Genomic DNA, 26,851 nt, shown 5'->3' with positions numbered 1-26,851 from the left:
CGTTCTATTATTGCAGCATTGCATGTTCTTGTAGAGCAGTGATGTCAAACACGCGGTCCAGGAACCAAAGCTTGAAATTGATTTTAAAATAAAATGGTAACATGGAATTTTCAAAAAATATTTATTATTTATCAAGAATTTAAATTTGTCATTACTTTTGTATCATTATGTAAGTATATATGAATATGATATACCCGATAAACAAATGTCGATCAAAGACTTGACAAAGACTAATTGTAAGATTTTAATAATTGTGTATACTACGTGTAATTAGAGACCATTAACAAAGTTTTTTTTAAAACAATAGTTCCCAGTGTCTAGTAACTTACTTAGCCTGAAATAAAAGTGCGTATAATTATTACAGTTAATTTGTATTATTATATAACATATATTTCACCTTTTCTTTCAGGAAATACAGAATTTAATTATGTCACATTTTAAATGTATTAGGAAGTATATTTATGAAAGTATAGATTATTTCTTTGTAGGAATAAAAGATAAAGTTTCATGTTTAATTTGTAAGCAAAGTAAGATCTTAATATGATCAGTATTCTGGAAAAGTAGGAGACGATAAGTTGAGACAATATCATTTTAATATTTGACAATTCATTAAGGAAAAGTAAATGTAAAACATATTTTCAAATATATTATATATAGTATAAGCAACTTTTTCTTCGTAGACACTCTAAAAATGTATTTCGTGGCCCAAGTTTGAACGTGAGTTTGACACCACTGTTATAGAGTTATACTTCTCATTTTCTGTAATATACTCGTGACGCATGGTAATGAATATATTAAACAAACTTTCCACGTCCACTGACCACGTCCCGCGACACACAGTATCGTATTTTACTAATTACTCGAACAAAGGACAGTTTCGTTTCGAGTTCGCTGCTCGCGTTTCCTTGGGCCACGATACATAAGTCGCATAGTGGGTCAAAGACATTGTAAGAAAAAACACAAACGACACGTAGGAAGAAGAAACCATAAACATCGTGGGACTGCATTGGCACATTATATCAGACGGAATCACTGGCGAAACGAGTCGACCATAAAAGAGAGAAAAAGAACGGAAGTGAAGCAGGTCGTTGGACATAAATCACAGGATGCGGTTAACGCAATAAGGAGGATATAATGATGACATATATCACCGTACTAATAGTAGGACCCCGATACGATCACGCTGGGCGATGGTCGCTAAGAAACAGCCAGAACTGCCCCCCAACCGTGCAGAAACGGCCGACCGTTTCGTACGCTTATAATCGGGAGACTCGTCCGGATAATTACATTCGTTAAAATAACTCCGCCTTCGTCGACGTAACTACGCTCCTCCCATCCCCTAGCCCCTCGTAAGACACGGATTTTTTGCCGTATTTCTCGCCGCAATCCGGAATCGACCACGAGGAGCGTTTAAGGGTGTCCCGAACCGTAAGAACGGTTTTAACGAGATTATTCGATTTGACCAGGGACCTTCTCGTCCGTAAACCGGTTGAACGATCCGACGAAACTTTTCCCCACCCCCTATGATTCTTAACGTCCCGATAAATACAGCCTCGTATATCTTCTCAACAAGAGCTGCCCGCCTCGGCCGACTAACTGTATAAACGCACATCGATATTATCTTCATAACATGTAGCCGAGTTACCCGCCATAAGACTCGTTTTACGCTTATCCCGCGCCAGCAACCGGCAAAAAGACGAAGAATTAATTAGCGCCGCCGCGGCAAACGGAACGCGTGTCGGTGCAACTTAATTGCAAATTTCGAAACGGCACGAGGAAGGGAGAGGTAATTAATTTTGGAGAAGGGGAGGGGGCAGGAAAACTTCGCGTAGCACGCGAGTGACGTTTACTCGACGCATGAGTCGCGAGCGTTTCGCAACGGTGGGTCACGATTTCAATCAACTGCTTTTTTTTCATTGGCCAATCTGGAACGAAAACAGAGGTCACGTACGCAAGCAAACGTGCAAATTTATTAATAGTCGGTGGAGGAAGTTGCGCGATTGAATCGTGACGCGAGAGTTCGTTTATATCCATTCACTGCTCATTATTTTTTATCACCATTTTTCTTAATTTTAGGAAACACGAGTATGTGTGAATTATCGAGTGAATTTTTATGTTTGGGAAGGTTTTCAATACAGTTATTACGTTTCCCTCTTTTCTTTTTTGTAATATAAAATTCTATGTGTTTGAAAAGTCTAAATAGGAGAAAATTTAAATATAAACTTGTACACAGTTGTAAAATTATATAATTAAATTAAAAATACTGTATCGATGTTATATATGGTTTAATAGAAGACAGAAATTTTTGTTAGTTGAAAATGCCGATATAAATAAATTCTTGAAATATCAGTCGCTACAAATACTTTTCTTGTATTTAAAAATGTCTTTCACTTTTTCAGGTCAAATTTCAGTGTCGTTCTTTCATCGACAAGTTAATATTAGGAGTGAAGTGTCTATAAATATACGAATAACGTTTAAAGAAACAATTGTCAATAGCTATTTATCCAAAAATAATGTCACTCAAAGCACTTAACCTTTTGTTCACGAATCTTCAAATTGTTTTGACGTTTCCTTCGGTAATGGAACAATGAGTTCATCTAAAATATAATAAATGGAAGTACGTCGAAAATCTTCGTTCATTTCGATCTGGTAGACAAAGCTTGCCTTTCAATAAATTACTACTCTGGAATCTCCTATTAAAATTTCTCACAGGGGTGGCTGATATTTGTAAGGCACTTGAGACCGCCAGTCACAATATTTTAATAAACAAATTATTTTCCTTTCGTATTAACGGAAATAGGCTCGCTTGGTTATCAAGGCACCTAAGAAGTAGAACGCAGTCGGTGAGATATATGAATGATATCTCTAATGAAATCTTTGTCTCGCCTGGAGTTTCTCAGGGGTCTCATTTGGATCCTCAATTATTCATCATATTTATTAACGATATTACCGCGGTTTTCAACCATTGTCGTTTTCTACTATTTGCCGATGACATTAAAATCTTTCTTAATATTAAGCAGCAAGACGTTACAAATCTCAACAACTGGTGCGAGACCAATCATTTGCGCTTAAATATACAGAAATGTAAAATTCTGCGTTTTCATCGTAAGAAATCCCCGTTATATACCGTTACTCAATTAACAGTACTTTTTTGGAAGATTCCACTAGCATAAGAGATCTTGGAGATATGTACATTCACTTCAGATTTTTTGTTCGTTAGTCATATCAAACACATTATATTATTAGCTACCAGGTCTCTTGGCTTCATTAAAAGAATGTCAACACATTAAATATCCTCTTCAACGCTCTAGTTCTTCCAAACCTTGAATATTGTTCCCCTATCTGAAGCCCCTACTACCATACCCACATAGACTGCATTGAAGAAATTCATCGCAAATTGCTTCGCATCGTCTCCTATAAGTTGGGCAGTCCCATTCCAGTTACTTGTCATCACTATGACAGAATTTTGTCGCGATTAGGGTTTCTTACGCTTGAACAACGTAGAACTCTATACGATCTATTTTTCATTTTTTTTTTTATTTAATTTTTATTGTTGCATCAACCCCTTAGTTTCTAATCTAGTACGCTAAACATAGAGATGAAGTTAAATTAAATGAAATATGTTTATATGTTTTAAAAATTTTAGTACTCTTGAGCGAGAATCTGCAGTCCTGGTTACTTCTTTGGAGTTTCCATCAATTTGGTAGAATATTCTCTCCCATTGATATTTCGGGCAAAAGGTAGTGATATGCTCAATCGAATTAACAGTCTGGCAGGTGTTACACATTGGTGGGTTTTTCTTCTCCAATAGGTGGGCGTGTGTTAGGCTTGTATGGCCAATCCTTATCCTTGATAAAACGATTTGGTGCCTCCTGTCGAACGATAATGCAGGACTAATCTCGTAGATATTATTTCTGGTACGATGAATGCGTGACTTATGGGCATTTTTCCAAGACAGGTACCAGTGTTCTTTGAGAATGCATACGATCTGTTTGCTTATAAAATCATCATTTGTCTGGACTTCTTTAGCGGTTCTCTGTATTCCTTTAAAAAGCATGTCACTAGTGTTGTACGCACTGCATCTTATAACATACATTTATGCAACTGTATTATATCAAAGGATGCACAAACCCGTAAATAAATAAATATGTCGGAGCAATCACTTCATCAGCCATTGCTCTTAGGTTACTTCTATCGGGTCCTCTCGGGCGACCAAGCCTTTGTCGTGTAACTCTTTTCATTTTGTTTGAAACTTGTAGGCTCCTACTAGGTTCGTGGAGTCATTTTATTTAGTAAATAGAAAGTCCAATACTATTTACAACACTTTAAATTTATTTACAAATATATACATGTGTGTTAACAGTTAACGTTTCAATGTTCTTCTGACTGCGTAATCTAACCGTAACTTGGCGCTTCTTGGTTCGATTCTAACTTGTGAAGGTTCTTGGTTCTGATCTAACTCACTGATCAATGTTATGCCCCGCAATTATATGCCTATTTCAAAATAGGTGAAGATTCTGTTTAGCCAATCAAACCCCTGCCCATTGAGGGTGGTACAGGGGTGGGCGTCTGCGGTCCCAAGGGGCAGGTATGGTCCCAAAGTACGGCGTGTTAAACGGCATAATGGTACGTCAATTCGCTTTGTACCATAAGGTACTTGCCAGATTATCAATCAAGTAATTTAAACTAATATTAAACTAAATGATGTGTCCGCTAACAAAATGTTGGAGTTCCCAACAAAACTTTTAACCAAATAAACGATCAACTAATAACTGAAACAAACACGTTACTAACAAACAAGAGTACTGAACGAAAAGGGATGAGTCCTTTGCAGGGATTCTTTTTTAACTTTTTCGCACGACCTTTCCGCCTGGAAACCTGTTTAATTCTGTGTTTTTCTTTTTTGAATACTTCCTTTTTCAAACGTTCCGGTAACCAGACAACCAACTCGACTACCTTCAAAGGCCACATCCAAACGTCAACGCTAACCAGACGCACGTTTGCATTTCCGATGACATTCTTTGCATCGATTAAATTTAGGCATCGATTAGGGCCAACAGCCAACACTCAATTTGAGAACTAAAACTTTTTAATGAATTCCGACAAATAAATAAATAACGTGGCAGTCGATGTGTTAACGAATCCTGTCGAAACGAGGGAACTTCGTCGCGCGGGATCTCGAGGAATCGCGTGGCTTTTAATTTTCCCCCAACGAAACGGTTATTTTTTCCTTTTTGTCGCGCGAACGGTGAAAGTCTCCGCAGCCTCCTATTTACTGGCACGAAAGCTGGGGAGAGCAACCGCGAAGTCGACGGGTCGGGAATCGTTTCTACGTGTACTCGGCGAATCCTTGCGCGTGCACGTAACGCAAATCACGCGGCAGAAGTGTAGCACGTGTTGTCAGCGCTCCGCGAGCCCATCTACGTGTAATAGAAGTTGCCTCGTACAATTACATAACGAGGGGATTTCAGTTTAAATATGGAAGCTGTCAATCTCCACCCGGTACACGGTGTAATTAATAATAATTGCCGCTCTCTTCGCCGCTCCACTTATTGCCTCCGCTTTGACGGCTGATTAGCACGCTTTAACCGTAAATGACGCAATTCGAGGAATTAAAAATCGCGTGCTCGCCGAACAAATTGACGGTTCCACCGGGAATAATTGCATCCGTTTAATTATTCGGCGTTATTTTCGAGAAGAATTTTTCGCTCCCGACGAAACTGTTACCGGGCGGCGATTATGTAGACTCGCGCCAGCGAGAGCGATCGCGCCAGATCATGCAAGTAGAACACGGCACGTGTTGTCAGACTCGACGTGTGTACGTGACCGTACGTGTACCAGGCTGCATGAGTTTCCTTCGATTACACCAGCGGAACGTGCTCGAAATAAATGTTAAAATCACGATCGAGCCCGTGTTAAATGCGGACGGATCTGCAATTCGATCCTTCGGTATCGTCTGCTCGAGTCATCCGAGATGAAAGTGAAACGTTGTTGCCTCTGTCTACAAAAACAGCCAGACAACTTCGTGCAACCCAGGCAAATGTGATTCTAACATTGTAGTCGGTCGTTAGAAAAGCTTGTCGCAAAGTTTAATCGCTTTCTCAACGAACTTTTGACCTTTTTTTTCATCAGATTTGATAAACTGTTCTTGATGGCGTGTACAATCCTATATTAAATTTAATTGTTTTCTACTGACACTAGATTTACGGACATTCTACATATTTTTATTGTAATATGTTGTGTCGACAGTTACAATTAAAATGTAGTTTTTCTTTAAATTAGGATATATATTCATATCAATACATCAATTAAATTCAACATAAATTGCTAACAAATACTATTTGTAAATTCTGTAACGTTACGTTTAGAATCAGAAACCCGTCAAATTGACGTATTCCGTAAACCTAGTGTTAAACAAATTTGTAATAAACTGAAATAAGTGACAATTAAACGGTGCTATGTCTTAGTCAAAGATCAGTAGTAATTTTTGTCAAATTTTATTGTCACACGCGATTAGCAGCTTTTCTTTGATTTCTTAGATTGTATATAAAAAGGATTGTTATTTAACTATATCCCTTTTCCGAAAATTCTTGAATAAATAATTCATGAAAATGGAAGAGGAAAAGTGTTCCGTGCAACATAGTTTGGAGAGCAGTAACGAATCAGACTCCTTTCAGTAGTACGAGTAAATATCATCGTGGACCACTCGTGGCAATAATTGAGTTTTAATTAAAAACTTGGCGTTTGAATAAAAAGATAAATATAATTCGAGTTTTTAACTTTAACAGCAAAGTGGTGCACCAGCTTTCGAACGAAAAAATGTAATTAGCAGAGATCATAAAAGTACAACAGTCGCAAATAAGGCTTTTACAATCGGGGATAGTTCTCGTGATATAAGTGAAATAATTACAACGTTGATGATCTCGCATCGAGCTATCCAAAAAGTTACATTTAACGTTATTTTCATTGCTTATGAAATCGTTCGCGTACATTTCGACGACCCAGTGATGTTTAAATATCGTGGTGTACTCATTCGGCGGTCGTCTTTCCTCCTCATCAGGCAGCAAGAGCGGTATAGTAAAATTCGCGAGAATTGTTAGGTTTCGTTGTAACAACGCCTCATTCGTGAGAATAAAAGAAGAAAAGATATGCTCGCGATGATCGCGTAAAGATCACTGGCGCCATGCTCACGTTCTCGAGAACGTGAATCATATCGAGGATATTCGGTGGGACTGGTTCGTATTTTATTATTAATGTCGGCTATTAACGTCGGTAAACATCGAGAACCACGTCCTTGCTGGTCCACCTCGCCAGTTTTACGAACGCTACGTTTATTCTTCAAGAGAAAATTATTTAAAAATGTTGGGAATTAGAAAATTAAAACTTGCTGCCAAAGATATTAAGTACGATGTGATTCGTATAAAAATAATACAATATTTCAAAATGAATAACATTTGAATGTTTTCTTAGCTACGAGAGGAAAAGGAACAAGTTTGATTAAGGAAAATGAGTATTAATTAACGACGTGTAGAAAGAAGAAATCCCCTCCAGATCAACGCTAGATTTGTTCAACCTCGCCTAGTATTATTCTACACTCGATTATAACTGTATGTACATATATAGCTACTATGGCGACAGTTCCTGCACTCGCCAGCAGAGGGCTACGCTCTCTCACAAGTACACAACTGACAAACTCTTCTTTCCGTTTCTTTTCTCCTGCTATCTCGCTTACTTACTTCCTCCAAACTGTACGAGAATACTACTTATAGTAAAATATAGTATATTTGTCTACATAAAACTTCATTTCACTTGTAAAGATTTGAGGGGTGATCCTTCGAATCTTTATTTAATAGACACATGAAAATTCTTACAAAAGATGTAAGATTATTTTGAAAAATAGTGATAATCGAACGTATTAACATCAAAGTATATAGGATGAGGCACGAACTATGGGAAATGTGAAAATGAGCATTTAAAAAAAAGTATTACTTATAACGATTCTTAACACTACACCTATCGACCTAAGTAGACAATTTATAATCCAGTTTTATCGCACACCAGTCGTATAATCGACAGGATTTTTTGAAACTTCGTTGCTTAAATTTAAAAATAAATTGATTTTCGATCAAAAATTAAGGTCACTGTTATATTTTTAAACTTCATAGTAGGCAACGTCAAAAATTGCCATGAATCGATTGCCACAATACATAACACTAAGGCCTTGCATTTAAACGTAAATGAACATTGTGAATGTTTTATTAATAGCATAGCATTTACTCAACACAGGAAAATTTCTACAAAATGTGTAGAAAGGTACAAAGAAGTTCTCTAATTGAAGCTACACATAGGACTTTATTACAAAGAATAAAATTTTGTGTTGCAGAAGGTGGAATGCAGTTCGGACATTTAAGTTAATTATTAATTAGATGCACCTTTTTAACATGCGTGTTGTCAGTTTGATTTTGTATAAATTTTTATTTTATTCTGTGTATTAAATTCTGAAATTGAATAAATGTCATGGCATTAATAAAGCATTTGTAATGTTTACGTTCATTTGTTTATGTCTAAATGCAAGGCCTTAGTGTTATGTATAGCCGAATAATTTCATATATTGTGGCAATCGATTCATGGCAATTTTTCCTTCAACGTCATCTGAAAGTCATCGTGTAGCAGGTCGTTGAATTGGTCTCGACGTCGCCTAAAATACTATGAAGTTAAAAATACCTAGTTCCATTTAAAAATATAACAGTGACCTTAATTTTGTATTAAAAATTAATTTATTTTTAAATTTAAGCAACTGTAGTTTCTTGTCGGTTAAATACTGATTAACTTCGATAGGAAACATTTTTTTGTCAGACTATCGAAAGGGGCTGAAAAATCGTAGGGACTACTAGTTCGTGCCTCGCTCTTTATATTAATATCAAGCGTATAGAGTATATTAAGTTAACTTCACTACAAGATAATAAATAGTTTTGAAAATATGTTGGACAGCCAGTATTTTGTATACATTGTGTAAAATAAGTTCACGGAATTTCTCACTTTCAAATCCCACAGTGCATGTATTGAAACAAATTTTTGTGTGTAAGTAGGCAACATTGTATTCAGTTGTTACGCTAAATTTGATTGCAATATGACAACCAGTGTGTTCACGGCAGTTATTTACACCAAACGATCTCGAGTGTACTCTGCGATTTTTGCGATGCAAAGAACTGTTGAGCAAAGAATTTGCCTTAAATTTTGCGTTTCTAACGAAATTTCTTATGCCGAAGCGTTAAAAATGTTACAGAAAGCCTATGGTAAGTCGTGCCTATTAAAAACGCAAATATACGAATAGTACAAGGCATTTGAAGAGGACCGAGAAGAAGTGCAAGATTTGCCGTTTGCCGGCCGACCGTCAATGGTTTCGGCCGACGAAAACATCGAAAAGATAAAAAAAATGGACATCGATAATCGTCGCCTGAGTGATAGAGAGGTGGCTCATGAAGTGGAAATGTCTCACATGTCCGTACATAACATTTTAACTGAAGTTCTGAGCATGAGACGCGTCGCTGCACGATTTGTTCTGAAGGAGCTGAATTTTCTGCAAAAAAAACATCGAAAAGCAGTTGCTGAAGACATGATTTCACGAGCTTCTAGTGACTTTACCTTCATGAAACGCGTCATAACCGGTGACGAAACATGGGTTTATGAGTACGATATGCAAACAAGTCAAGAATCGTCGGAATATCACTTAGAAAATGAACCAAACCCTAAAAAACCGCGTCAAAGTCGCTCGAAAATTAAGGCCATGCTCACTGTTTTCCTTGATTATCGTGGTGTTGTTCATTCAGAATTCCTTCCAGATGGACAAACAGTAAATAAAGAATATTATTTGAGCGCCATGAGACGCCTGCGTAAAAATGTTCGTCGGAAATGGCCAGATATGTGGAAAAACAATTCTTGGATCCTGCACCACGATAATGCTCCGTTGCACACATTGATCTTGGTACGCGAATTTTTGGCCAAGAACTCAACAAATGTGATCGAACAAGCACCGTATTCACCAGATATGGCCCCCTGTGACTTTTTCTTATTTACAAAACTCAAATTACCCCTTTGGGGAAGGCGTTTTGAGTCGATAGAGGCCATAAAAGAAAATTCGCAGAAGGAGCTCAAGGCGCTACCTTCTTCAGCATTTAAAAAGTGTTTTGAAGACTGGGAGAAGCGTTGGCGTATGTGCATTGCTTCTGATGGGGCCCACTTTGAAGGCGACAAAATAAATTTGGATGATTAAGTAAGCAATTTGAGTTTTATTTACAAATTCCGGGTACTTATTTTACATAATGTACATCTGATGAGGATACGTAAAACATATATCGTGTTGATATTAACGATAAGTGAAATACATTATATTTTTGAAAGAAGTGAGCCGTCCAAAAGTAATTAGAGTATTAGTCTGAGCGATATCCATGATTTGATTCTCAACGTATACCTGGTTGACCGATCGTAACGCATCTGTTAGAGTGGACCTGGATGCAGGCGTCTGACGCAATCGCGTACGCTGGAAAATGCTTATAGGGAAAGAGCGCAGTATGCATCTCCATTCTATCGGTGTAGGATCGTCCGACGCGTGCGTCCAACGCTTCTAGGAAATCTTACCTTTACAGGACCCCATAAAACAATGCGCACCCGCCGCGTTGGTGTAACAATGTCTTGGCGCCACAAAGGCACAATGATTTATCTGTGAGACGGGGTCGGTTACTTAAACTTCATTGAAACCGCGAACAACAATGACTTTCTCCGCGTCGAAAGGAGGAAGTCGAACTAGCTTAACCATATGACTGTATACTCTACTCGTGACGCTCCTGTTCGACCGATAGAACGAAAAAATAAATTATTTATTTCGCGCAGACTAAACGGTCGCAGCTCGTCACGAACGGTGAAAGGACGAAACCGCCACGGTTTTCCGCGGGGGATGACTTTCGATCGATGAAATTGAAATCTCGGTCGGGCCAGAGCCGTAAAACCAACCAACACACGTTCCGGGCGATATCTCGATACGTTTTGCTCCGTACCGTTGCATACGTAATGTTTATTAAGAACGTTCGCAACGTTGTACCCACTGCAACGTGGAAAGTTTAATGGCTTCATATTCCATTTGATTTATAACGAACTCCCCGTTTCCTTGTTCTCCGCGTTCGTTCGTTTCAATAAACGTGAGCAGAGAATTTCCCGGCTCGAGTTTCTTACTGTTCCTGGTTCTCATAATGCGAACTCGGTGCGTAGTCTTTCCGATAATGAGAGCACAGAAGCGATACTCTTATTTGTTTCTCAACGTTTCGGACATTCTCTCCTCGGTAAATAAAATTACAACGCACAGTGAGGTCTTGGAGTAAATAACTCGGGCAATTAATGTCCGAACTTCCTTCAAATACTTCGTGACTTTGTTACGATGGAAGAAAAAACAAAAAGATGTGGGTTCTAATAGGTATATTTCACAAGGAATAAATGTTATCGAAAATATAACAAATTTTTAATGTTCAAATGACTGTGACGACAGTTCTCACAAGTACTTGACCAACCTATTCTTATATGTACAGTAATCTCTCGCTAACGTTCGCTGGTATGGTTCTGCAACGCGTATGTTATCGAGGGAGGGTCTATAAAAATGTTCAATGTCTGTTTATACTACAAGTTTCAAAATCATTCAGAAAGTATGTAGTTTATTTTTAGAAATTGCATGATTTTCGTATTTCAACCCAAGTTTAAAATAGGAAGGTTGATTTTGTTAATATTGTTACGCCTTTTAACAGATTCATTTTTAATTATTTCGTATCTTTCTAGAGCGTTCAGCATCCTTATGTATTTCTTCCTCATTTTTAAATTTTGGTTTTAACGTTTTCTACGAAGTCTGGTTAGTCTTATATATGAATATTTAATTATGAGAGAGTCTATTCTATTGTCTACATTATTATGTGAATTTTTTTATTTCATACATTTTTTGTTCTTCATCCCTTGACGTAGAATTTAATTCCAAATAATTTTTCAAACGTATACTATTTGATTTTGTTTAAACTTGTTCGTGCAAGGAATTGATAAAGAATAGACTTGTTTTATGAATACGTCATGAATGTAGAAATGTGTTGTTTTTAATATACAGGGTGTTACGTTCAAGTGTGAATGGTGGAATCTCATGACGTACTGAAGGTATCAAAAAGTGTTCTTACAAAAGTTGTTCTATTTAAAGGGGCAAATTATGTGGTATAAATAATTTTTGTATAGGTGGAGCAGTGGAGGAGATTTCAGGGTCAAGTTAATTTTTTTAAATGGAACCTTTTTGTTAATAATATGATAGCGTTTGTTCAGACAAATTCAACACTTAAATATAACACTTGATGACGAGTGAGAAGACTCATGGTTTTGAAACAAGGGGTTAATAGTACCTTTCAGGGTTTTATTAGATTATTATTATCAAAAATAATGTTATTTATCTTTTATCATTTTGTTTATATTTCCATCATAGTACGACTTTTTTTTACTTTTATTTCTCACCTTGTTTACATTACTATCATAAAAAGTATATCATTTATTTTACATTCTTCTTATAATTCTTCAAAATTATAAATTGGAAAATATACAAATTTTATTTTTGTTCTTTCCAGTGATCCATTCATAGTTACGATCTTACGTGAGTTATAGGTAATTGTAGTTCTAAGAATGGGTGGAGATGACTCCGCGAACAATATCGAGGGACCACTCCTCAACCATCGAATGTCTTAACGCCTAAGACAGGCCTAACTGTCGCTTAGATGTCGGTTTAAAAAATTCGTAAATGAATCCAAAATTTTACTTGTTATTCATGAATAAACTTTGCCCGACTTCAAATCCAACGATGCCGTACAAACGTGATTGTTAACGAATTTAGTGAACCGATCGAAGGCTTAAGAGACTTGTTGGTGAAGAGAGAATTACCATTGCGATAAGATGTAAAAATAATTGGAAACACAACAAATTACAAATGTTCAAACGACGATCTCGAAAAGTCATTAAGAACGAACAATGTTTTAGACTCGCTCGTGGTTTAATTATCGCTTGGATGTCGGTTTAACCCCTTAACGTTCATGCCCGAGTCTGACTGCTTTGAAAAATGATATTTGTTTAATCCAACGGTTTAAGGGATGATAATAAACGTATTTTTAGAAACAAATCTAATAAAGAAAATTGATTATTCTTGGTTAACCTGAAAAATATGAGCATTAAGAGGTTAAAAAATTTGTAAATGGATCTAATATTTTGTTCCACATTCGTGAATAAACTTTGCCCAACTCCAAACCCAACGACGCCATAGAAACGCGATTGTTAACGAATTTAGTGAACCGATCGAAGGCTTAAGAGACTCGTAGATGAAGAGAAAATTACCATTGCGATAAGATGTATTATCCATTCCACGGATGCTACGGTTGATCGGACACGATCGAGTTGTCACCTATCTCAGGTGGCTCACCCTTCGAAGCCCGGCGGTACCGGCACGAGTCTACTCGCGTTACGACACGGTGCCGGTAGGCCTGATAATTTATTATTGCTGAAGAAATGGAAGCCGCCAATCTATTAGCACGTTCGGCAATAACAGCACCGGCCGTAAGTAACCTAAGTGGTTAAGTAACGTCAATACAGCTTACCAACCGCCTACGCGAGCTTCTTACAGCTATACCATATGCCATCCCCGACGATGTGGTCGCTCGCGTTCGGCCTGTTCAACCGGTATCGATCACGGCGATACAAAGGTACCCGAGTTCCAAGGAGAGAACCTCGCACGAACAAGGGAAAATTGAATTAGCTAACGGACATTTTTGGAACGATGAATTCCCTGAACGGGTACAGTCAGGTAATAAACGAGTATAGTAACTGGGCTGGACTGTAATTCTGTTCCTATTAAAGATAGAAAAAATATTTTGCATTGTTTAACCCGTTCGCGGACGTGAATGCTATAGTATTCATTTTCATTACGATGCAAAATTACACGAACTCTATATCATTCTTTATAAGCCACATTATCATGCATTCAATTCTACATCATTTTTATTTTTTGAAATTATTATGCACTTTAATGTAATGGCTAACTGGTTCATTGAGTATTTTGTTTTTATTTTGTCTTTGTGTATTTAAAAATTTCTTTTAGCTAACACATTGAGTGAATTAAGTAGAATTGCAGTACTTGACGTAAATCATCATTATCAACATATTTTAAATTTTTACTGTCCGCGAATGTGTTAATATTGTCTATCGTCGTAAAGTGGATTTTCACTTTCTTTTTGATGGAATTTTCCGACAGTTTCGCATAAATTGAGAACTGAATACTTCAGGGAATATTTGATCTTGATTTTTTAATATTACAAGCCACGAGGCGAATACTTGGAAAATATGAAAATGAATACTCGAAAACTAAAGCGCGTAGAGCATACGATAAAACATTTTTTACTAGTTTTAGTGTGTTGATTAGAAGCAAAGGTGTGCATTTCTGAAACGCCCTGTATATCGAGCGTTCGCGAATATTGATGGCCTGTTTTCTTTCCTTAGACGATCTTCGTATGTGTTTTTATTAGCGAACAAGTCGGAAGCGTTAAGAAAACATTGGGTGCGGTTAGTTCGGAATTGGATATTTAGAATTTATAGAAGTTGCGAGGAAAGGTCGTGGGAAAAGTGCAGGTGCGTGCGAGGAAAAGTCATAAAAAGGTAAATAAAGCGAGAGTCGCGGAAAAGGACAGAGAGGCACTCGGAGAAAAGCAGGGAAATGGTTCCATGGTGGTCGCGCGGCACCTCCTAATTTATCGTCGGTGTAATTTAAACCGTCTAACCGTCGTCTCGAATATTTCCACGTTGACGCGTGACTGACATTACATGATTCGAGAATGTTTATCTCGAGTGCCAATAAACGAGTTCTCGCTCGGGTCAGCACTTGCGACGCAACAATTATAAATAACGAAGAAACTTCTAGAGACAAGTTGCGCGTATCGTTTCTTCCAACTAGCAATCGTTGATGAAATTTTGCAATAGAAATGAAAGCAGAAGCTAGCAAAGCTGTAATTTATTATTATTATTATTGAATAATATATTTTAAGATAATATATTATACATAATTTTGCAACATAAAAAAATTATTTTTAGAAAATTAACCCTAATCGTACCATGTGTTTTTATAACGATGTCACTTATAAGAATCATGGGAATAATTAAAATGTTATTTTTTCTTGTTTATAGTTTAAATTCATTTGCTTATGCAAACTAGCTATATATGTATAAACGTGATACGATTAGGGCTAATAGTAGATCTTTGAAAGGGCAAGAAATGCTTAGAATACACGGTAATTATTCGGAATCGATTTGGATGATATTGAAGTATGTTGTAGATATCAATATTCTAAGCAACTTTTTCGTATGTAAATTGTAAAACCATTCTGGTAGTACAATGGTATATGCTTTGACAAATATCTGTGAAAATTTCAGCAATTTTGGATGCTCAGTTGTTGTTCGGGTATCGTTTGTGTCAGTCGAAGTCAGTATTTTTGTAAAAATGGACCAGTTCACTCTTCGGCGGTTGCCATAACCAAAATTCACGAATTGCGTTTCGAATTGGTTGACCACCCACTGTATTCACCAGATCTGGCTCCAGGGACTTATTCCTCTTTCCTAAGCTTAAAATATCGCGTGGAGGACAGAGATTTCCATCAAACGAGGAGCTCATAGCAAACGTAAATACCTACTTTGCAGGACAAGACACTGTGTCGCCTCCCATGCTCGCCACCAGAGGGGTCGCGCTCTCACAAGCGCTTGACCGACCCCTCGGTTGCTATATTATACATTCCTCGACCAACTTCCCAATATCCATCTGCGTACGCCCAATCCTAACATACGGAGCGGAAATCTGGCGCACCGCAGCCAAAACACACCTGTCCAAGATTCAGGTAATACAGAATAAGTATCTTCGCATTATATTAAACAAACCGCTATCACCAGAAAATCGCCATACAACTGCTTCATTGCATGAAAAAGCACAAATAGACTATATTCGCGAGCACGTCATGAAGCTGGCCGCTGCAGCTCAAACCTCCAACCTCCAACACTCAAATCCCCTGGTAGCCACTCTAGGGAACTATGATCCCACCATCACCACCATCCCACTAAAAACGCGGATAAAAACACCCAGACTCATCCTAAACTAACAACCCCCACTATCATACTCATCGCATGATGCATGAAAACGAGGTTTTTGATAATTTTCCCTCGAGCCTGAACTCAAGAAATACCGCAATCCCACACTAACATAAATATACCTAGACACTAACAGTTATTCTAAACGCAGGTTATAGGGCCCCAGCCCCAGGTACTGCAACCAAACAGGAAAAATAACAGAAAAAAAAAAAAAACTTTCCAATATCTCAGTTGTCTAAGGCAGAGCCTGCTAGAAAGCCTTACTGATGAGTCCACTAGCAAGCTCGGGCGAAACGCGCCCCCTCCTTTCCTTTTCTGTCTTCCTACGAAATGCTCCGAGTTCCTACCCGCAACAAAGCAGCGCCACAAGACCAACTACTATGTGGAAGGGTTAAAAGGGTTACAGAATCGTTGGGAAAAGTGTATTATCGACTTAAGAGGAGACTATGTTGAAAAATAAAGCTATATTTAACTGGAAAAATACTTGTTTCTATGTTAAGCTCAAAACTTTTCAGACGACCCTCGTAGGTCAACACGAGATGTATAAATGGCTATGTTATCATTTCTGCCATGACTATTGTATACAAACGTTAAATTAGTAGACTGAAATAGATGTTCAAGAGCCCATATAAGTATTAATTTTATGAAAAGAAATGCATTAAACATATATGACATGCAGTATGTTTCAACATATGTTTTTATACAAAACATGTAAATTAATAAATATATTTTTGAGGACCTCTAGTGATGAAACGAACTTCTATTTAGGTTTCACTTGCTTTACTTAATTACTGAACAGACAATTAACATCTTCTACCATGCCCTATGGAGAGAGGTTGTCATCTTTCCCAGTGCTTTGCTGCATACTCCGAGGTACATAAAAGACGAGATAAACCGGACAAATGTTGTGTCACTTCCGCCATAAGCTTCTAATTAAATCAAAGATAGAGGACGATGGGGGCCGTTTAAGAGACCCTAAGACTATTCATTTATGTGCATCGTTCACCAGGTACAAACGCGGCCGCCGTCTTCTGATCTACGTGGACTCACCGGCGTCGTTTCCGAGCGTTTACGTGATTGTCATACCGCCTCTTCTCCCCGTCCAGGCTCTGAAACGCAGTCAAGTTAACCAGCGAGCAGAAGGCCCCGGTGTGCCCGGAGTCCACTGTTTTCTCTCTCGTAAAGAATCGCGAAGGAGAGATTCCTGGGCCGAGCGTCGGCGCGCGAGTATGTAAAAGGCCACCGTTCGAGAAATTTTCTCAGCGATTTCCCGACAGCGACCATTCATAAAACATAAAATCGCCAGCGGAAGCGTAACGTTTTTCACCAACGATTACGAGGCGCGTAAATGAAACTCCGCGATACTTTATTGCCGGCGTAAATCGTGAATTTTTCTATACCCGGATAATTTACGCGGACCGATCGCGAAGTCGACGTGGATTTCACGTTCGAGCGCTGCGAGGTGGGACAAAATCTCCAAACGCGCGCAATTATGAAATTCTTAACACTTCGTGTACGATATATTATGCAAGAATTTTCTACCTTCGAACGGGAGTCTGAGCACTGGTATGTCTTGAGGTATCGGTGAAATTATTTATTTTATACATATTTTATCAATAGGATACTGGTACTACTGTGGTGGATACGAGAGATTGAATAATTAATTAAAATAGAAATATAATTTGTTGGAATGAATGCATGAAAGATGATGTCAAGCGTGTCAGGCACTTTGATATCTAGCTTTAAGAGTTTCGTTTAGAATTAGTCTAGGAGAGTCGTGGAGAGCACGTGGCACTATCGTTACGATCTTAGTTATTTCATTGTATATTCATCGTTATATTATTAGATACGCGAAATCCCTGAGTAACAGTAAATATTTACATTTTATATCTATTACATCTATTATGAACTGTTTTTAACAACATAATTGATCGAATGACAAACGAAATAACGATCATCCTAACGAATATCAGATCGGGCAGCTAGTCATGTGCCTGCAATGGGAACGAAGAAATGAACTCTGCACCGTGTTGATTAAATTTTTTACATCGATGAAGAGACTAATCAATGATAGTCACGTTCAGACTACTATAGAAGAATTAACAAGATATCAGAATAAAGTGGATGGAATCGAATGAACGTTTGGATTCTGTGAATACATGTAGAGTTCAGGGTATTGTGGCGATAACTCTCATACTCGCCACCAGAGAGACACGCGTAACTTCTACTTCTCTCACAAGTACTCGATCAACTTATTCGTTTGAATCGTCTCAACACCCTTAAAAACCGAAGAAGAATCCCGGATGTTACTTTTCTGTTCAAATTAGTAAATAATAGCATAAATTGTCCATCATTGTTAAACATTTGAGAAATACAGTGAATTTTTACATTCCTACATACAAATCAAAATATAGTATATATGACCTCTTAAATCGCATTTTTGCATTATACAATATACATATGAATGAAATAGATTTTTTTAATGTATCGCTAGCCATCCTCAAAAGGACAATTCAAGTCTAACGAGCGGCGGAGGTATAATGTATGTCAATATTTCTGTATTTACATGTCTGTTAGTATATTTTAATATTATTTTTAGTATTTTGTATTCTGGTTTAGTTGTACAAGTTTGTAAAAAATTATTATTCAGTAATAATAATTGTTCCTCGATTGACTATAGAATATTCTGACATTTAAGGCAGGCTCTGCTACAGTTGTTTATTGATGAGTTCACTAGCAGAACCAGGACGAAACGCCCTTTTCTTTCCTCAAGCTATCTTGCTTACTTCTTCCACCAACAGCAAATTATCACAGTAAAATATGTATAAAACCACATGGCTTGAGTGTGTATGAAATCTAGAGAAAGATTGAAAAAGACACGACTGAAGTTCCCTATATTGCTCGAGCCTAGTTTATTCAAATATACAGCGTGTTTCACGAACTTTGTCTATTGAAATATCTTTGACTATTTAACAATGCAAGAAAATGTTACTTATAGAAGTTGTAGGGTTTAACGCGTTGACCACCAGACCAAACCCCTCAAATTGTCCACGAAAACGAAACTTTGTTTTTAGACAATTGGAAACTAGCATACCCACAATTTGTCATAGAGCTTATTTGTATAATCTCGTTAAAATTTAAGAGTCTATAACAACATCCAGATTTATTTTTTTTAACATCTAATCTTGAGAATTCATTTTTTTAGCCCCTCAGTGAAAAATCCTGTCATCCATACATGGGTGACTTGGCAGTCAATATGTTAAAAAAGTACATAATATGTGCTATTGCTCGTGAAAGTAGCCCCATCGGTAAAAGTTGTATTAAAGAGAAGAAATTTGAATTGATTTGTAACTGCTCTTGGGCACATACATAAAATCTAACACGATTTACGTAATCCACGTCATGTAATTTCTGGCGAAGGCTAATGTGGTATATTTATGATGAACGAGAATTTGTAATACGCTACTCCTGCTGACTGCAGATTCAATCTGACGTAAACTAATGCAAGGATTACGGTACGTCATATTGAAAGTAACAGAATGAAAGCAGTCAAATATCTCAGAAAGTTTTAGGACAAATATACTTTAGTACTTTTATATTTAGAACATTTCAATCTGTCGAAATCGAGCACAAAAAAAATTGATCTCTATATCTGCTGTATTCCTCCACTTGCAGGAAGACCATTTATATTATATTATTGTAGGACTTAAAGAAGAGAACTATATTTGGAACAATTAGCAAACAATATAATTACACAAATGAATAGTCTCAATGACAATTTATTGATTAACAACACAAATTAATATTATATGTCAATCGCATCTATTCTTCGCGTCGACACGTTTTTTCCCCCTTGTTGTCATGCTGTTCTTAAACACACACGTCCAACCCTTTTGTACATAAGTTAATACTGAACAAAACTACTGCGCGGCACAAACTCACAACACAAATTTCCGACATTATGTACCTTCTTAAAGTTCTGTAAAGATTCCATGAGCGTAATTAACGGAATGGGAAATACCAACAGAACGACCAAACGCAAAATCAAAACAAACATTCAACACTTATACACAGACCTTACCAACGACGACAAACGTAAAACGATTGCCTGGGTCCCATTCCATGAGAGAATCAAGGGCAACGAAGAAGAAGCTGACATTGCAGCCAAAGAAGCAACACTGCTCCCATCAGATAGAACACCAAGACAAATCCCATATCAAGGCCTTGCTGTTGTAATAAATCATGCCACAAAACAAGAATGGAACACATTATGGATCTCGTCCAAAAAAACAAAAACGCACGAAATAACACAAGATTTTTATCAACCATTACCCACCAATAATGTAAAAGGAAAGACCGAATAATCATGAGAAGGCTATGAACAGGACACTGTAAACTCACACACGAGTATCTAATGAAAAAACCGAACCACCAACCTGTAACCTATGCAACAAAGTCATAACGACCAACCATCTAAAAGAAACCAACATTTACCACAAAATTTAACCACACCAAAAGAAGGGGACCTAGCACCAAGTCGTCGCTAATGGCCCAAAGGTCGATGCGATGTAAAACATGAATTAAAAAAAAAATTCTACAAATAACATTCTCTCACAATCATCTGTAACAATCAAGATATTCAAGTGGACAAAGTTTGTTGTTACTTGTTGACTATCTGTTATATTTATATATTCTGTGGAGATTTCCGTGGGGATCCCCATCTATGGTTTACGATTAGCAGATAAGGTGGCAGTTCTTAGCAGCGTCTGAGAGTTTGGGTTTGGCAGTAAGAATATAAGAGCGTAACTGTAAGCTACATGCAGAATAAGTTGTATTAAATGTAATAATAGAGATACTAAATGTTAAATAAACTGAAGTTAAATGATTTCTACATTACTAAAATTCCTTAAATCTATCTTGAAAAGTTAATATTTGCTCGTATTACCGATAATCCGATTGCTTGGACCGCGTTTCGGAAAATCTGTTCTCAGGAGCGTCGAACCATCTCCATCTTCATCTTCCTTTCGCGGATCGAAACGTTGGTAGTGGAAAGACGTGGAACGTCAAGCGAGCAGCGCGAAGAACGAGACGAGGAGCTCGAAGCCGAAGCGTAAGCGTAAGCGGCGAGATGGAGAACCGTGGTGTACGGCTTTAAGAGCGGCGCCGTCCGGCCGCAAATGCGATTCGCCTCGGCGCGACGAACGTTTTGTCGCCAGTGATTGGCGTTTGAAAGGACAACCGCGTACAATGCAATTACCTTGGCCTTAACCGCTTTGCCCGACCGATAGGATTCGATTCCTGCATTGAATAAATATGCGTATAACGCGACCAAGCTGCTCCGCGCACCGGTACTCTTCCGCGCGACTTTTTGTTTCGCGCGCCGTTCGAGGAGAACGCGGCGAAAACGGGGATGCTAACTGCTTTCGCATAATTTGTAACGTCAGGAACGATCGAATGAACGCGCTGAGACAAATACCATGGAATTTCTTCTCCTAAAATCAAATTTAGGTATCGTTTCTGGAAAATCGTTGGAAAAGCGACTTGGGAACGAAAACGTGCTATTTTAACTTTTAAATTGCGCGTATTTTGCAACGTAATTTCTTTTAACTTGGACACATTTTCCGTTCTTTAAAACAGAAAAGCTGCTTTGTTAATAACGTACCGCATTTAAACACATTCATTTTTAATTAGTTAGTATCTTTCTAGTGCGTTCAACATCTTCATTCTATTCTTAAGAATTGCTTTCAAAAAGTTTAGATAGATTATTATGATCAAAAATAATGTTATGTATCTTTTATCATTTTTTTATATTTGCATTACAGTACTACTTTATTCATACTTTTATTAGCATTTCTTACCTAGTTTATACGAATATCATAAAAAGTATATAATTTATATTGCATTCTATTTCTAATTTTTATTCGCGAGAGCAAGTATGGCCTTGTTTGGTATCATTTCTATCGAAGAAAGCTCAGCAATGCGATTAAAATGATTTCATAGCTACAAATTGTAAAAAATAATCAATTTTACTTTTGACATGATATACAGGGTGTTTGGCCACTCCTGGGGAAAATTTTAATGCGAGATTCTAGAGACCAATATAAAACGAAAATCAAGGATACTAATTTGTTCATTGCGGCTTCGTTAAAAAGTTATACAAACATTTCCGGCCACACATTAGATTTTTGGTAAGGAATTTTTTTCTCAAAAGTGCGTAGGATTTCGGGGGTATGTCTATCGACCAAAACTGACTGTAATTGACCCCTGCAACTAAAAATAATTTTCCCAGATTGATTTGGAACTTTTCAATTTCACCGAGAAATTTCTGCACCTATTCGAATTTTTTTCTTGAAATTGGGTACGATTTTGGGGGTTTGTCTATTCACCAAAAATGCTTGTAATTAACCCCTGGTACCGAAAATAATTTTTTCAGAACGATTTGAAATTTTTTTTTTCGATGAAAAAAAGGCATCTACCCCTGTCGATTTTTCTTTAAAATTCTTTTTCATTTTTAATAATTTTGTTTGACGCTTCACAGAAAAGTTGTCTAATACTTTTTTGCAGGTACCCATGAGCTCTACTTCAGAAAAAAGTTTCATTGAAATATACTCACTATTGTAAGAGTTATGGTTGTTTGATAATTAGACCATTTTTATGAGGTTTTTCTCACTTTACGGGGCGAAGGAATAACTTTTCCAATATTGTTAGAATTTCTACATATTCTTTACCAAAATATGCGTTGTTTACCGTTTGACATATTAAAATCCTCTGAAAAACTGAAAATACCAATTTTTCCAAAGTGTCGGACTAGAATGGCTCCTTAAAACCTTCGATTTCATCGGTAGACTGCGGATCTTTATGCAAATTCATATTTTGATTAACAGAATTAATGAAATGGGAGCTCTATAGAGGATTATTTTAACCCCTAAATATAATAATTCTTATCTTAATTTAAGTGTTTCTTATATTTATGCATATTAAGCTCATTACGTAGTTTTTTGAAAATTAAAATTTCCCATAAATGCATAAACATCCACAGTCTACATATAACTTTTCGAGAAGATAAATCTGATTTTTCATTTTGCGTTGGCGGTGGGTCGCTATGTTTCTACTGCTTTGACTGTTCCTTTGATTTTGGAGTGAATCCAAATCTCATTTGAGATTACAAATTTCGATCTACTCAAATATTGTAACGCGTCTACTGGCGTTCTGAAGTAAAATGTTGTATGTCTGTTGGTTCGAATTTCGTAAATATCAACCAATAGCTGCAATGCTCCGTAGAAACAGTAGTCGCGTAGCGGTACTTATTAATAATTTTTTACCTGGTGTCGGGAAGTGGTAACGCGAACGGGACAGCGTCTGGCGTCCAGATGCGGAAGAGACGGTAGACATTAGTGTAATAAACCTTAGGGTACAGACTACGAGTGGACGGTACGCTATGAATGTGACGAATACGTAACCGAAGATTCTTTCAATCTTTGCAGCTGGTGATCTTCGAATTTGTGTGGCGAATATAGACTCAGTTACAAAATATTGAAAATATTTCGAACCCTCGGAGAAGCCAACGACGCTATAACATAGAAATATTCGATAATTCAACGGTGAATTTATTCTTTTACAATATTTCAAATTAAAGTAGTTCAGATTAATTAAAATATTTCAATATTCGTACGAATTTTAACACGTTAATCGTCAGTTTTTCATGCCCAAAAATGCCCTCAACATTTGTTCAAATTGAAACATAAAAATATTCGATAATCCAATGGCACATTTGTTATTTTACAATATTCCAAATTAAAGTTTACAAGTATTAGAGTTCTGCCATTGTGAACAATATTGCAATACGTTGTGAGTTCAAAGTGTCGGTCACCACCATGGCAATCAACGTATTAAGCCAACAAAGTGTTTTAACGTAGTATCGATAATATTGTAGATCGTTAGGACAGAGTAATATCTAAGGAAGGAAATGATGAGATCGATTAAGCTAATGATTTGTAAACAAATAACTGTAGTTGAGTACATCCGATGCACGAATAAAACGACAGGATTGACAAATCGAATGATAATTATGATAGTTGAATCCAGAACTGCGATCTAAAAACGATTGATAGGATATCATTTCTATAGATGAGCAAACAGTCATTTTGATTACTCTTTTTCCACAGACACTAACAAGGAAGGTCTCAGACACGAATATATCTGTCTATACGTTTTCTCGATACGTACGTTTTTCAAAATCGTTTGACCATATATGGTTATAATTATAATTACGCCTATTATAGATACGGATATATCGCTTTGCCAAATTTGATTAAAATCAGAAGCGATCATATCTAACTTTTCTTGTAATATACAGGGTGTTTGCCCACCCTTTAATGGAAAATTCTAGAGGCCAAAATAAGACGAAAATCAAGAATACCAATTTGTTGATTAGGGCTTCGTTGAAAAGTTATTAAAGTTTAAAGTCTCGCCTGTAGAACGTAAATCTGCGAACAGCTACTAGTGATTCTCACTCAGAAAACTGTAAGACTGTTGCTACGTCACTAAGTAGAGTTTCTCATGCTGAATGAGAACCACTATCACGCGCACACAGCTGTTCGCAGATTGCCGTTCTACAGGCGGAACTTTAAACGTTAATAACTTTTTAACGCAGCCTCAATCAACAAATTGGTATTCTTGATTTTTGTCTTATTTTGGCCTCTGGAATCTCCCATTAAAATTTTTCCCAGGGGTGGCCGAACACCCTCTATATGTATATGAATTGATTACCCAAAATTGCTAAAATAAATAAACGTGTTTAACTATAGAAATATTCCAATGTTAAACGCAGTTTCACGAAACACAGCGACTTTCGTGTAAATTCTATCGACGTTCTTGCAGGTTTTTATAACACAATGAATCTTCTCACCGCCTCCGAGTCTCTACCATGAAATTTGAAACAAGAACAAGATTATCGTACAAGTACTGCGTGCGGTAATAATAGCACGCGCTATGCTTAATCCGTATTATTTCACCAACGACGAAGGAGACTTTTCTCCTTAAAACGAGATTGCAGCGAAGTATCAAAAACACCCTGTATAATCACGCGAGGCGTAATGAATCCCTGGTTTTTGCCTATTTCTCGTCGGACCCTTAACGAACCATGAGATCGTATCTCGTTAAAGGGTCGTAGGTCGTCCCTTTCTTCTTCTTCGTTTCGCACCCGAATCGCACTGCGGCGGCTGACAAGGGAATTTCCCCGTTTGTTCCACCGATATTTAAATGAGTTCTTAAATAATGCGTTAAAAATAATGATCTACGATTTGAATACGAACTGTCAATAATCCAAAAAATATTTAAAGCATTCCCATTGGGATTAGTTAGATAATTATAAGAATTTGTTTTAAAAAAAATCCAAGTAAAAGATTTTTAACTGGATTTTCTGTAGGTATATATAGGGTGTTCCGCATTTTTCCGTACACACTTCAGCAGTGTGCTCTACAAGTAAAACTGGGACTGAAATGTTATATAATAACAAATCCATAAATGCTTTGTTAAGAAATTATAACAAAAATATGAACTGTGAAACTCGGATGAGGTTCAGGACATTAAAATAAGAAAAAAAATTAATAAAATAAAACGTGAGTTTCTTTGCAATTTAGCGAACATAATCTTGAACAATAGTTCAAAGTTTTATGATAACAAAAAGTTATAATAGAAGAAAGAATACTTCAGCACCCAAGTTAAATGATAGAAACTAAACTTTGATAAAGAAATGTTTAAGTTATTCACGTAATTCTACGTTAAAAATATTTGTTCGTGCCTCAACTAGCAGTTGCTCTCTTTAAACAAAATTTTAGTAAATTTGTTTGTTTAGTAAGTAAAAAAACATCACATCTCATATTTTTGTCATAACTTCACAACAAAGCATTTATGAATTTTTTGTTATGTAACACTTTAGTCCTATTTTTGGTTGTAGAACACTCTGCTGAAGTGTGTACAGAGAAATGTGGAGCACCCTGTATCTTACAAGGGAAAGACTCGAACTGTCTTTTTAATACTTTTTAAGATACAAACAATTAAAGTGGAAAAATTATAAGTTTGTGTAACCCCACCGATTATTTACAGGATAGTAAAATTTAATATTAATTCAGTCCATAAGTTTTGGTATATTTTTGTATTGAAAGAAAATATGTACCCAGTAGGAGTTTATTGATGTTGCAATATTGTAGCAGCTAGAAGAATTGCCTTCAGCAGAGTCTAATGACGCTCACATTCTAAAATCACATACCGAATCTTCTGTAAGTGTTGTGGCCAAGTGTAGCCCAACAGTTATCAAGGATTCGCTGTAGATCAATTCAACGCGTTAACTGTTCTCAAACTTTAGTGTAAAAAACAGACTATTTAACTATTTAAAGGTTCTCTGATGTACTCGTGACTTTATAACATCATTAACAACACTAACATAATTGAAATTCAGTTCCTAAGTTTTGGTGTATTTTTGTATTGAAAGAAAATATGTACCAAGTAGATATTGATGTTCCAATACGGTAGCAATTAGGAGAATTGCCTTCACCAGAGTCGAATGCATAATATACACAAAAATTTGCGAACTGAATAGATGAGGTTATACAGAACTTATAATTATCTCACTTTAATTATTTATATCATAAAAAGTATTGAA

At 36.8% G+C, this 26,851-nt stretch overlaps 1 protein-coding gene and 1 long non-coding RNA gene across 2 annotated transcripts in view; both read right to left on the bottom strand.

Moving 5' to 3' along the window:
* LOC122402051 (Krueppel-like factor 6) overlaps positions 1-26,851 on the bottom strand; it is a 957,196-nt gene that overhangs the window by 659,742 nt on the left and 270,603 nt on the right. The window lies entirely within an intron of this gene.
* Positions 9,004-10,459, bottom strand: LOC122402052. The gene is made up of 3 exons (XR_006259492.1): positions 9,974-10,459; positions 9,641-9,645; positions 9,004-9,185 (listed from the first exon to the last, which is right to left on the bottom strand). It is a non-coding gene; the product is annotated as an uncharacterized LOC122402052 (long non-coding RNA).

Source organism: Colletes gigas, unplaced genomic scaffold (assembly GCF_013123115.1).
Source record: "Colletes gigas isolate AHSC1104 unplaced genomic scaffold, ASM1312311v1 Colletes_gigas_Sc00032, whole genome shotgun sequence".
In the NCBI taxonomy this organism is placed as follows: Eukaryota; Metazoa; Arthropoda; class Insecta; order Hymenoptera; family Colletidae; genus Colletes; species Colletes gigas.
This window is presented reverse-complemented; position numbering and strand designations above follow the sequence as displayed.